The sequence below is a fragment of the Capricornis sumatraensis genome, chromosome 5, assembly GCF_032405125.1.
Source record: "Capricornis sumatraensis isolate serow.1 chromosome 5, serow.2, whole genome shotgun sequence".
In the NCBI taxonomy this organism is placed as follows: Eukaryota; Metazoa; Chordata; class Mammalia; order Artiodactyla; family Bovidae; genus Capricornis; species Capricornis sumatraensis.
The window spans coordinates 48580215-48593042 of record NC_091073.1 but is presented as its reverse complement, the minus strand read 5'-3'; positions in this window follow the sequence as shown (position 1 = coordinate 48593042).

Below are 12828 nucleotides of genomic sequence, written 5' to 3'. Positions count from 1 at the left end.
TGAGAATACAGCATGCTATCTCTTAGTGGGATGGGAAGTAACTAGGAGGTTTTGAGCTGAGCAGTGATGGAATCTGACATATTTTATAAAGGACTGTTCTGACTTTTGAGGCAGACAGGCAAGGGCTGATACAGAAAGACCAATTAGAAGACTATCATAAAAGGCAGGCAAGAGAGGATAGTAGCTTAGCAAAGTGTTAAATCATTAGATGTATCAGAAAAAACCTTCACAAGTTTCCAACAGACCCCCAAAGGTAATGCAGGAAATAGAGTTCAAAAAATGTTCCTTAGATTAAAAGAAGTAAAGGGTAGTATTTCTTAACCATACTCATATAACACTCCACACTTCATTATGCAATGTAATTTTAAAAAAAATTTGTGCCTCCAGCTTTATCATTTTATATCTAAATGTAATGAAACATGTTTCTAATGAAATGAGATTTAACAAAAGAAATTTTTTAACTTTACCATAAAAAAGTATATTTCTTGCCTAAGTGAAATACTTTACTTTGGCTATTTCTATGATAATTTAGGTCTTGCAATACAGTTAAGCTTAGTGAAATCTGAGAGTTTTTCTAAGTATAGAAATTTAGAAGGTTATGCTGGATTTGTTATAAGATTAGAACCTACTTAATCAAATTATATAAGCTTTGAGATTACAGATAATTTCTTATTTGTCTTGTTCTGTTAAAATTGGGGGACAGTTAATTGAGGGTTCTAGTTAGCTGACTCCATGTACACTAAAGTTTTATATTTAATATTTAAACATTTCCTTTAAAAATATCAGAAAAGCATTTTTGACTGAAATGATTTCTGAGGTTTGCTTCAGAATAATTCACTGGAGAGAGAGAATGGAAGGGAAGTAGATGAGATGAGACTGGCCACAGGCTGATAACTGTCAAAGCTGACAGATAAGTAACAGTGATTCAGCTCACTGTTGTCTTTATTTTTGAATAAATTTAAAATTTTTCATAATGAAAAGTTTAAAAAAATCAGGGTCTGATAATTTAGTCAATATTTGTTAAATAATCTCTATGTGTCCGACTTCTACTGGAGCTTGGGAGAAATTTATTAATTATGAGGATAAGATCTCTATGTTAAAGGGCTCACATCCCAGAGATATAAACAGTTATGAAACAATGTAAAGACTAGAATATTGTTTTAAATGTATAAAGTGCTATAGGAGCAAAGAGAGAGTGATTGATTGTTCCTGGTGAAATCACAGAATCTTCCCAGAGGACTGATGTTTAGATTGGGCCCTGAAGGTTAAATACACTTTATCTGGGACAAAAAAAGGGGAAAGAAGCCTCCACAAAGAAGGCAACATAATTCCAGAAAATGCTCACACTAAGGCACTAAGACAAAAACAACAGACAGTGAAAAAAATAAAAAAGTGTGTAAAGAGAGTAAACGATCGTATTTTTACTGCTAGTACCTAAAACAGTGACTAACAATATATTAGGTATTCAAAATTATCCTACTGAATAAATTCATTGTTTTAAAAAGAGATAGGATGAAAATAGCAGAGAGCAGTGTTTTAAAACCCAAGGGAAAAGACAACCCACAGGATGGGAAAAAATATCTGCAACTCATATATATCTGATAGGGGTCTAGTAACTATAAGACAGTTAGAACTGGACATGGAACAACAAACTGGTTCCAAATAGGAAAAGGAGTATGTCAAGGCTGTATATTGTTATCCTGCTTATTTAACTTCTATGCAGAGTACATCATGAGAAACACTGGACTGGAGGAAACACAAGCTGGAATCAAGATTGCCGGGAGAAATATCAATCACCTCAGATATGCAGATGACACCACCCTTATGGAAGAAAGTGAAGAGGAACTAAAAAGCCTCTTGATGAAAGTGAAAGAGGAGAGTGAAAAAGGTGGCCTAAAGCTCAACATTCAGGAAATGAAGATCATGGCATCCGGTCCCATCACTTCATGGGAAATAGATGGGGAAACAGTGGAAACAGTGGCACACTTTATTGTTTTGGGCTCCAAAATCACTGCAGATGGTGACTGCAGCCATGAAATTAAAAGACGCTTACTCCTTGGAAGAAAAGTTATGACCAACCTAGATAGTATATTCAAAAGCAGAGACATGACTTTGCCGACTAAGGTCCATCTAGTCAAGGCTATGGTCTTTCCTGTGGTCATGTATGGATGTGAGAGTTGGACTGTGAAGAAGGCTGAGAGCCGAAGAATTGATGCTTTTGAACTGTGGTGTTGGAGAAGACTCTTGAGAGTCCCTTGGACTGCAAGGAGATCCAACCAGTCCATTCTGAAGGAGATCAACCCTGGGGTTTCTTTGGAAGGAATGATGCTAAAGCTGACCTCATGTGAAGAGTTGACTCATTGGAAAAGACTCTGATGCTGGGAGGGATCGGGGGCAGGAGGAGAAGGGGACGACAGAGGATGAGATGGCTGGATGGCATCACTGACTCAATGGACGTGAGTCTGAGTGAACTCCGGGAGTTGGTGATGGACAGGGAGGCCTGGCGTGCTGTGATTCATGGGGTCGCAAAGAGTCGGACACGACTGAGCAACTGAACTGAACTGAACTATAAGACAGAAAGAACTGCTATCACTCACCAGTAAAAAGACAAAGAATATAACTAAAAAGTGAGCAAAAGACATGAACAAACATGTTTTCAAAGAAGAGATATGAATAGTCAAAAAGCATAAGAAAAGATGCTCAACATCGATGATCTTTGGAAAATGCAAATCAAAACCACAAGGTACCACTTCAAACCCACTAAGATGGCTAGAAATTAGCAAAAGAAAAAAATTTTCTTAAGGGAAATAGCAAGTGTTGGCAAGGATATGGAGAAATTGGAACCCTTGTACATTTCTGGTGAGAATATAAAATGGTGCAGCCACTGTAGAAAATAGGTTAGTGGTTCCTCTGAAAGTTTAACACAGAAGTACCATATGACCTAGCAATATTGCTCTACATACATGTACACACATGTTCACAGCAGCACCACTCACAAAGGTCAAAGGTAGAAACAGCCCAGTCAAGGCTGTATATTATCACCCTGCTTATTTAACTTATATGCAGAGTACATCATTGGTAATGCTGGGCTGGATGAAGCCAAGCTGGAATCAAGATTGCTGGGAGAAATATCAATAACCTCAGATATGCAGATGACACCACCCTTATGGCAGAAAGTGAAGAACTAAAGAGCCTCTTGATGAAAGTGAAAAGGGAGAGTGAAAAAGTTGGCTCAAAGCTCAACATTCAGAAAACAAAGATCATGGCATTTGGTCCCATCACTTCATGGCAAATAGATGGGGAAACAATGGAAACAGTAAGAGACTTCATTTTGGGGGGCTCCAAAATCACTGCAGATGGTGACTGCAGCCATGAAATTAAAAGATGCTTGCTCCTTGGAAGGAAAGCTATGACCAACCTAGACAGGATATTAAAAAGCAGAGTCAAAGCTATGGTTTTTCCAGTAGTCAAGTATGGATGTGAGAGTTGGACTATACAGAAAGCTGAGTGCTGAAGAATTGATGTTTTTGAACTGCAGTGTTGGAGAAGACTCTTGAGAGTCCCTTGGTCTGCAAGGAGATCCAACCAATCCATCCTAAAGGGATCAGTCCTGAGTGTTCATTGGAAGGACTGATGTTGAAGCTGAAACTCCAATACTTTGGCCGCCTGATGTGAAGAGCAGACTCATTTGGAAAAGACCCTGATGCTGGGAAAGATTGAGGTGGGAGGAGAGGGGGACGACAGAGGATGAGATGGTTGGATGGCATCACCGACTCGATGGATATGAGTTTGGGTAAACTCTGGTAGTTGGTGATGGACAGGGAGGCCTGTCGTGCTGCAGTCCATGATGTTCCAAAGAGTTGGACACGACTGAACTGAACTGAACTGATGATCCACTCTGTTTCTGTTGCATTGATCGTATTACCTCCTCTTTCATTTCTGATTTTGAGTCCTTTTTTCCTTTGTACGTCTCTAAGGACTTCTCATTGGAAAAGACTCTGATGCTGGGAGGGATTGGGGGCAGGAGGAGAAGGGGGGGACGACAGAGGATGAGATGGCTGGATGGCATCACGGACTCGATGGACGTGAGTCTGAGTGAACTCCGGGAGTTGGTGATGGACAGGGAGGCCTGCCGTGCTGCGATTCATGGGGTCGCAAAGAGTCGGACACGATTGAGCGACTGAACTGAACTGAGCTGAAGGACTTCTCAAATTTTGTTTATCTTTTCAAATAACCAGTGCTTCATTTCATTGATCTTTTCTATTGTTTTTTTTTAAATTTATTTCTTGAAGGAGAATCATGCTACATAATTTTGTTGTTTTCTCTCAAATCTCATACATACATCCCTTTCCTTTTGAACCTCCCTCCCATCTCCCTCTATTGTCTTTTTAGTCTCATTTTAATTTACTCCTGTTCTAATTGTATTTCCTTCCTTCTACTACCTTCCTCTACTACCTTCTACTCTGAAGGGTAGATTACGTTGTTTGACAATTACCATATTACTTATATCTGAAATCTAAAATATGACACAGATTCATTTGCGTCATATTTTAGATTTCAGAAGGGCAGGGCTTCCTTCAAAGCTCAGTTGGTAAAGAATCCACCTGCAATGCAGGAGTCCCTGGTTCAATTCCTGGGTAAGAAGATTTCCTGGAGAAGGAATGGGCTACCCACTCCATTAATCTTGGGCTTCTCTTGTGGCTCAACTGGTAGAGAATCTGCCTGCAATGCAGGAGACCTGGGTTCAGTCCCTGGGTTGGGAGGATCCTCTAGAGGAGGAAAAGGCTATCCACTCCAGTATACTGGCCTGCAGAATTCCAGGACTGTATCGCCGTGAGGTCGCAAAGAGTCAGACATGACTGACTTTCCCTTTCACTATGAAACAGAAAGAGGCTCAAAGATATAAAGAACAAATTTGTGGTTGCCAATGGGATGGGGGAGTGGTGTAGGTATGGACTGGGAGTTTGGGATTAGCAGATGGAAACTATTACATATAGAATGGATGAATAATAAGGTCCTATTGTATAGCACTGGGAGCTATACTGAATATGCTATAATAAACCATAATGAAAAAGAAAACAATAAAGGTAGGTTGTTTCAGACTTTTCTTAATTCTTGAGAAAGGCATTTATTGCTTTGAACTGCTTGTCTTAGAACTACTCTTGCTGCATCCTATAAATTTTGGTGTATTCCTTTTCCATTTTCATTTGTCTCAAGCTATATTTTTATGTATTTTTTTTATTTCTTCTTTGCCCCATTGGTTGTTCAGTAGCATGTTGTTTAACCTCTACATTTTTGCAAATCTTCCAGTTTTCTTCATGTTATTTATTCTAGTTTCAAGGGCTTCCCTGGTTGCTCAAATGGTAAAGAATTGCATACAATGCAGAAGACCCAGGTTTGAGATCCCTTGGAGAAGGGAATGGGAACCCACTTCAGTATACTTGCCTAGGAAATCCCACGGACAGAGGAGCCTGGTGGGCTATAGTCCACGAGGTTACAAAGAGTTGGATATGACTGAGCAACTAACACTTTCACTTTCATATCCTTGTGGTTGGAGAAAATGCTAGATATGATTTCAATCCTCTTAAATATATCAAGATTTGTTTTGCACCCTAACATTAGATCTATATTAGAAAGTATTCCATGTGCACTTGAGAAGAATGTATTCTGTTGCTTTTGGAGGGAATACAGATCATATGTAAACACCTGTTAAGTCTATCTGGTCTAATATGCTGTTCAAGGCCAATGTGTTTATTTATTGATGTTTTGTCTGAAAGATTTATCCATTGATGAAGTGGGATACTAAAGTCCCCTACTATTATTGTACTATATATTTCTCCCTTTAGCTATGCTAATAGTTGCTTCCAAAATTTAGGTGACCTATGCTTGGTGCGTAAATATTTATAAAATGTTTTATCTTTCTGTTGGATTGACCCTTATCATTGTGCAATGTATTTCTTTGTCTCTTATCACATTCTTTGTTTTAAATTCTATGTTGTCTGATATAAGCATAGTTATTTCACCTTACTTTTGGTTTTCATTTGCATGGAAAATATACCTTCATTTTCAGTCTGCGTGATTCTCAACATTTAAAGTGAGTCTTTTGTAGAGTATATAGATGGATCTTAAAAAAAGAAATCCATTCAGCCATTTGGTCTTTTGATTGGAGTATTTAGTTCATTTTCAAAGTAATTATTGAAAGGTATGTGCTTAGTGCCATTTTGCAAATTATTTTCTGACTGTTTTTGTAGTTCCTTTCTGTGCATCTATTCTTCTTCTGCTCTTTGACTGTGGTTAAATTTCTTTTATGGTATGTTTATATTCATTTCTGTTTATCTTTTGTGTATTTACTAAAGATTTTTGCTTTGTGGTTACCATGAAGCTTATACATAACAACTTGTATCTATAACATTCCAAGTAAAAATAACTTAAGTTTGATCCAACTGTAAAGCTTGTTGCTACTACTTCTCCCACCACATTTTAATGTTTTTGACGTCCTATTTTACATCTTTTTCTCTTGTGTATCCCTTATAACTAATTTTTTTTACTACTTTTGTCTTTTAACCTTCACACTAGTTTTATAAGTGATTAATTCACTATCTTTACTATATATTTGCCTTTCCAGTGAGATTTATTTTCATGTGTTCTTGTTATTAATTAGCACCCTTTCTTTTTAGCTCAAAGAATTTCCACTGGCATTTATTTTAAGACCAGTTTAATGGTGATGAACTCTAGCTTTTGCACATCTGGAAAACGCCTTCTCTCTCCTTCACTTCCGAGTGAGTTCTGCTGCCATGTATAGTATTCTTGGTTAGAAGTGGTTTTCTTTCAGCACTTTGAATATATTGTGCTATTCTTTTATGGCCTGCAAAGTTTTTGTTGAAAACTCTGGTAAGTCTTATGGCGGTTTCCTTGTGTGTAGCAGGTTAGTTTTCTCTTGCTACTTTTAAGATACTCTTACCTTTATTTTTGACATTTAAAGTATAGCATGTCTTGGTATGTGGGTCTCTTGATTTTCCCTCCTTTGGAACTCTGGGATTTCTGGATCTAAATGTCTGTTTCCTTCCTCAGGTTAGAGAAGTATTTAGCCATTATTTCTTCAAATAAGATTTCTGCCCCTTTCTCTCTTCTCCTTTGGGAGCTCAATGATACAAATGTCAGTCTGTTTGACGTACCATTAGTCCCTTAAGCTATATTCACTGTGCTTCTCTGATTGGGTGAGTTTCACTGCTCTATCTTTGAGTTAACTGATCTTTTTTCCTGCTTCATCTAGTCTGCTCTTAAACCCAGCTAGTGTATTTTTCAGCTCAGTCATTGGATTCTTTGCTCTGTGACCTTTTTGGGTACTTTCTTACATTTGCCATCTCTTTGTTGACATTTTCACTGTGTTCTCCCCAGATCAGTGAGCACCTTTATGACCATTAATTTTAACTCTTTATCATAAAAACTACTTATCTCCACTTCATTAATGTTTTGTTTTCCTGACGGTTCATCTTTTCTTTCATTTGGAACATATTCCTCTGTTTCTTCATTTTGTGTGACTCTGTGTGTTGGTTTCTAAAAGCAGATGAAACCATCTCTCCCAGTCTTGAAGATGTGGCCTCAAGTAGGAGATGAAATTTGCTGTTTCATTTCCTCTTGCCTATCTCTCAAATATTTGTGCTTGACCAAGCAGACTTCTTATATTTCTAATAGCTCCCAGTTGTTAAGTATGTGACAAGATCTGCCAGTATCCCAAAGTGGAAGATCTCAGCACCTAGATTCAGGCTGTTTGGAAGTCAGACATTCAAGTATCAGTTTTTAAATGTATGCAAATGTATACAATCCTGTAGGACCACAAGTGTAAGCCCCACTGGCCACCATAACCAGCTGATCTGGAGGGGTCCCTAGGTGGCACTTGCAAATATCAGGGCTCCAGATAAGTGTATGAAGTCTTTCCTGGATGATACTGATTAACTGAAGCAAGGCAGAGGGAAACAGCCCAGATGGCATGGGAAGGCAAGGCCTATGTTCCTTGAGAGCAGATCTACATGCCACAAAGTGTGGCCAAATCTGAAGACTGCTCCTCAGACTGAAAATCCAAAATAAACAAAGAGGCCTCCTTCACAGAAATGCTGGGGGGTGTGCCTCAGTCTACTGTCTGTACAGTGCCTTGTGGGTATAACTTGCCAAAGAATTGCCACAGTGCCATGGGACCCAGAAATGGAAGCTTCCTGGCTATCAAAGCCAGGCAATGAAGACACATCCTAGACAGCAGCCACTCAGCTGGTGCAACAGACATAAAAATCAGGGTACTAAGTATATATTAAGTGTCTCTTCCCTCCAGGAGACAGTAAAACACTTTAAAGTGTACAGTTCAGTGATATTAGGTATATTTACATTGTTGTTAAAAAAAAATTGCAAATCAAAACTTAAACCCAATAAATAACTGCCCTTCCCCCTACTCCTAGACCCGAGTAACCACCATTATAGTTTATGTTTCTATGAGTTTGACAATTTTAGATACCTCATATAACCGGAATCACTATTTATTTTTTCTAGTTTTATTGAGAAATAGTTGACATGAATCACTGTGTCAATTTAAGGTATATAGCATGACAGTCAGATGTATATATATAGTGCAATGATTACCACAAGGTTTAGCTAACATCCATCATCTCATAAATACAATAGAAAGAAGAAAATAGTTTTTCTCCTTGTGATGAGAACTCTTAGGATCTACTCTTCTTTCTACAATTTTCCTGTATATCACCAAAGTGTTAACTATAGTCATCATATTGCATATCATATCTCTAGTACTTATTTATAACTGGAAGTTTGTACAGTTTGAATACTTTCCTCTAGTCTCCCCTCCCCATACCTCTGCCTCTGGTAACCACAAGTATGATCTCTTTTTCTGAGTTTGTTTTAGATTAAATATATAAGTGGAATAATACAGTATTTCTGTGTTTCTGTCCGCAATTTACCTTTAATTTAAAATAATAGCAGTCACTGAATAAAAGGGATTTTTTTTGCTTTTTTGTTTTTTGGCTTTTTGCTGATAGTTGAACCTGAGTCCAATCAATATACTGGATGGATTTTATATATGGTGCAGTCACATGTTAGAGTCCTTGTTAACAACCCATTCCTGAATACAGGAACTAAAAGTCATCACATTAAAGGATCACTAACTAGATGCTCAGGTAGTACTTGACTTTGAAGTTATTTATAAAATTTTAACTTTTCTTTGAATGTTAAATGAAATAGCATGAGAAATATGAGAGAAAATTTAGAGAAGAGAGTGGATTTAATTACAGTATTCTACTGTAGTTAGCATTTATTGTTATCCTATTCAGCCTTTGTTGCGGAACACTGAAGCTTCAAGAGAGTTGAGAATCAGCTGGGTTTTGATTTCATTTCTGCCATCTATATAATTTTGGGCAAATCATTTCATTTCTTTAAGCTTAGGCATTAATATCCTTACTAGTATTCTAATGTATAAATAAGGAGGGAGATGATATTATCCAGCTTGCTTACTTTAGGGCAGAGTTATGAGAATAAACAAGGAGTAAGTATTAAAAAAAAATAAACAACCTTTTGACATATAACTTTAGAAATGTATTTTATTTAAAAATTTCATCCTTTCCAAACTTCTTTCCATTTTTATATGCCTTTCTTCTAAAAGTCTTATTCTACTATAGACTAAAGAAGATATGCTCCTTTTGCATCCAGTTCCCTATAAACTGGATTTCTTATTTCAGTAATAAACTCACATGTTAAATAATGGTGAACATAGGACTTCCCTGGTGGTCCAGTGGTTAAGAATCTGCTCACTGATGCAGGGAACACGGGTTTGATCCCTGGTCTGGGAATATCCCACATGCTGCAGAGCAACTAAACCGTGTGCCACGACAACCGAAGTGCACCTCGAGGCCATGCTCTGCAACAAGAGAAGCCACCACAATGAGAAATTCACACACCTCAACTAGAGAGTAGCTCTTGCTTGCCACAACTAGAGAAAGACTGCATGCAGCAATGAAGACCCAGTTCAATCAAAAAAGCAAAAAAAAAGATGTAAAGAGCTTTGTTGCTATAACTAGGTCTAGGAATGGGGGAGTAAAGAATACCGGAAATAAAGTAGAGAAGAATTTCACTCTCTCCTTTCTTATCCATGCTCCCATAAGTTATCAGCTATCAGTCCTTAAGTTTGAGAGTAGGGAGAAGACTGAGGACTGGAGCATGAAATGACAGGTTAATATTAGAAGCGCTGCTTTAGGAGACTCTTAGGAATGGGTTTGATTCTTTATCTGTAGTTTCACTTATACCAGGTATAAAAGCTCTGTGACTCAGTGGTTTATGCAACAAGCTGGAAACTCAGGACCTGTGGCTTCTGGTCATGCAACCTGACATTTGTTTTTCACATGAGCTACTCAGGTTCACTCCCATGTTTTATTTAGTTTTTCATCTATTAATGAATCAAAGATTCCAAGTAACTTTCCAGGTAATAGAAAAAAAACAGAACTCACATAGAGCTACAACTATGAAAGCTATAACAAGGACAGTTTTTATGAGAATAGATGTAACAATACTACAAGTTTAAATTTCTATATAGCATTATTACTTTATTATTATTTTATTTCTATAAAGCGTTATTACTTCTACCTGAGCTAGCAAGGAATACTATGAATATGAAATAGATCTATAATCCTGAACTCTCTTTCAGATTATTAGTTTTAAACTCCCACTAAAATCTTCACAAAAGTAGTAAGGAAGTAGTAAGGGAGATCTTTTAAAACATTATTTGGCTTTCTTCTCACTCCTCACACATTTACCCAAAGTGAAGGTTACTATTGAGGAGGGAACGAGCCAAAGAAGAGAGGTTGGGGCAAAAAAGTAAAGATCTGGAAATCATTAATTCTGTCTTTCAGTTCAGTTCAGTCGCTCAAACTCTTTGTGATCCATGGACTGCAGCACAACCAGGCTTCCCTGTTCATCCCCAACTCCCAGAGCTTACTCAAACTCATGTCCATCCAGTGGGTGATGCCATCCAACCATCTCACCTGTTGTTCCCTTGTTTAACCAGTTCTTACTTTGTGTTTCCTATAAGTAAGTATAAGGTGTAGTACATTAATTCTGAAACACATCGTGTTAAGACAGCATCAGCTAGCATTTCTAGAAGATGAAACTAAGGCTTAAAATCAAGGATAAGTGATTTGCCCTGAGTTAAGAAATGGAATGGGTTTTTGAATCTTCACCTCTCTCATTTCAGAGCCTATGATCTTTATTACTGCCCTAATGTATTTCAGGAAAAGCAGAATTGACCACTGGAATAAATTTTAACAGAACCTATCTTAGAAAGTTACAAGGAAATTAAGTTGCCCCACAGATTCTCCCCATCTCTCCCATGGCCACATGCATGTACCTATTTCTGTATGCTTACTTAATGCTCCTTTCTTGACTAACCGGATTCTCCATACTTCTCCATACTTCCTACTTTTCTCACAGGGCTTCAGCTTGTCAAATCCCTAATTCTACCCCAGGGCATTCAGCTTCTGCCCTTGAGCTTAATGACTTACTCTCTCTAGGTTTTAAGTTCCAGTTCTTAACAGTGAGAACTGACACTCCCAGATCACATTCCTACATCAGGTCAAGGCTGCTGGCCAGTCAACATGGGTTGGTTAACTTGGGTCAAGCGCACAAATCCTTGGCTATGGATGGGTAAAGCAGTCACATTCCTTGGGAACTGTGGTATAAGTAGGTGGAAATTCTGAAACAGCCTGTGCCATTTTAAAACATCACCCAGACAAGATTTGCTTCCTCCTATTTTTGTGTGTTTCTATTAAAGATATTCCCATTCTTCCTACTGCCTAGACTGAAACTCTAAACATTTTTTAATGAAATAGATTTAACTTTGTTTGAAAAGTAATGCACACATATCCTAAAATACTCAGAATATAACAGAGTATGCTCATTGGAAGTTGTATCCTTTCTACCAAAGATTCTCAGGGTCCTCCTAGAGGCTATCACAGCTAGCAGTTTTTGAAGTATACTTTAGAAAAATTCTATGCATGTTCAAGCATTTTATTCATGTTTTATCCACATTCCATTTTACATAAATGGAATAACATGAACAAGTGTGTGCCAAGCTTTCCTCACTTAATAAGCAGATTCTGAAACCTATTTGACCTCAACACATAACATATAGACTATTTTTTTCATTTTTTAATGGCTTCATAGAACTTAAATATGTGATTTTTTTTTTTAACCAGTGACCTTTTGATAGGTAGGTATACTGTTTTCACTCTTGCCATTACAAATAAGCCTGTATAAAGTACATATGCTTGTACACAGCTCTAAATATTATCAATAAATTTTTTAGTCAAAGTATACATGATATTTTCATTTTGATACATTTATGTGTTCAATCCTTGAGTTGTAAAGATCCCCTGGAGAAGTAAAAGGCAACCCACTCCAGTACTCTTGCTTGGAGAATCCCATGGACAGAGGAGCCTGGTGGGCTACAGTCCAAGGGGTTACAAACAATAGGACATGAGTGAGTGACTAACACACTCACACACATGGCCAAATTGGGCTTCCCTGGTTGCTCAAGAATCTGCCTGCAATGTGAAAGACCTGGGTTTGACCCCTGGGTTGGGAAGATCCCCTGAAGAAGGGAATGGCAACCTATTCCAGTATTCTTGCCTGGAGAATTCCATGGACAGAGGGGCCTCACAGGCTACAGTTAATGGGGTATGGAGTTGCAAAGAGACACCACTGAGCAACTAACACACACACACACACACACACACACACACACACAAAGGCAAACTGCTTCCAAAGATGGTGTGC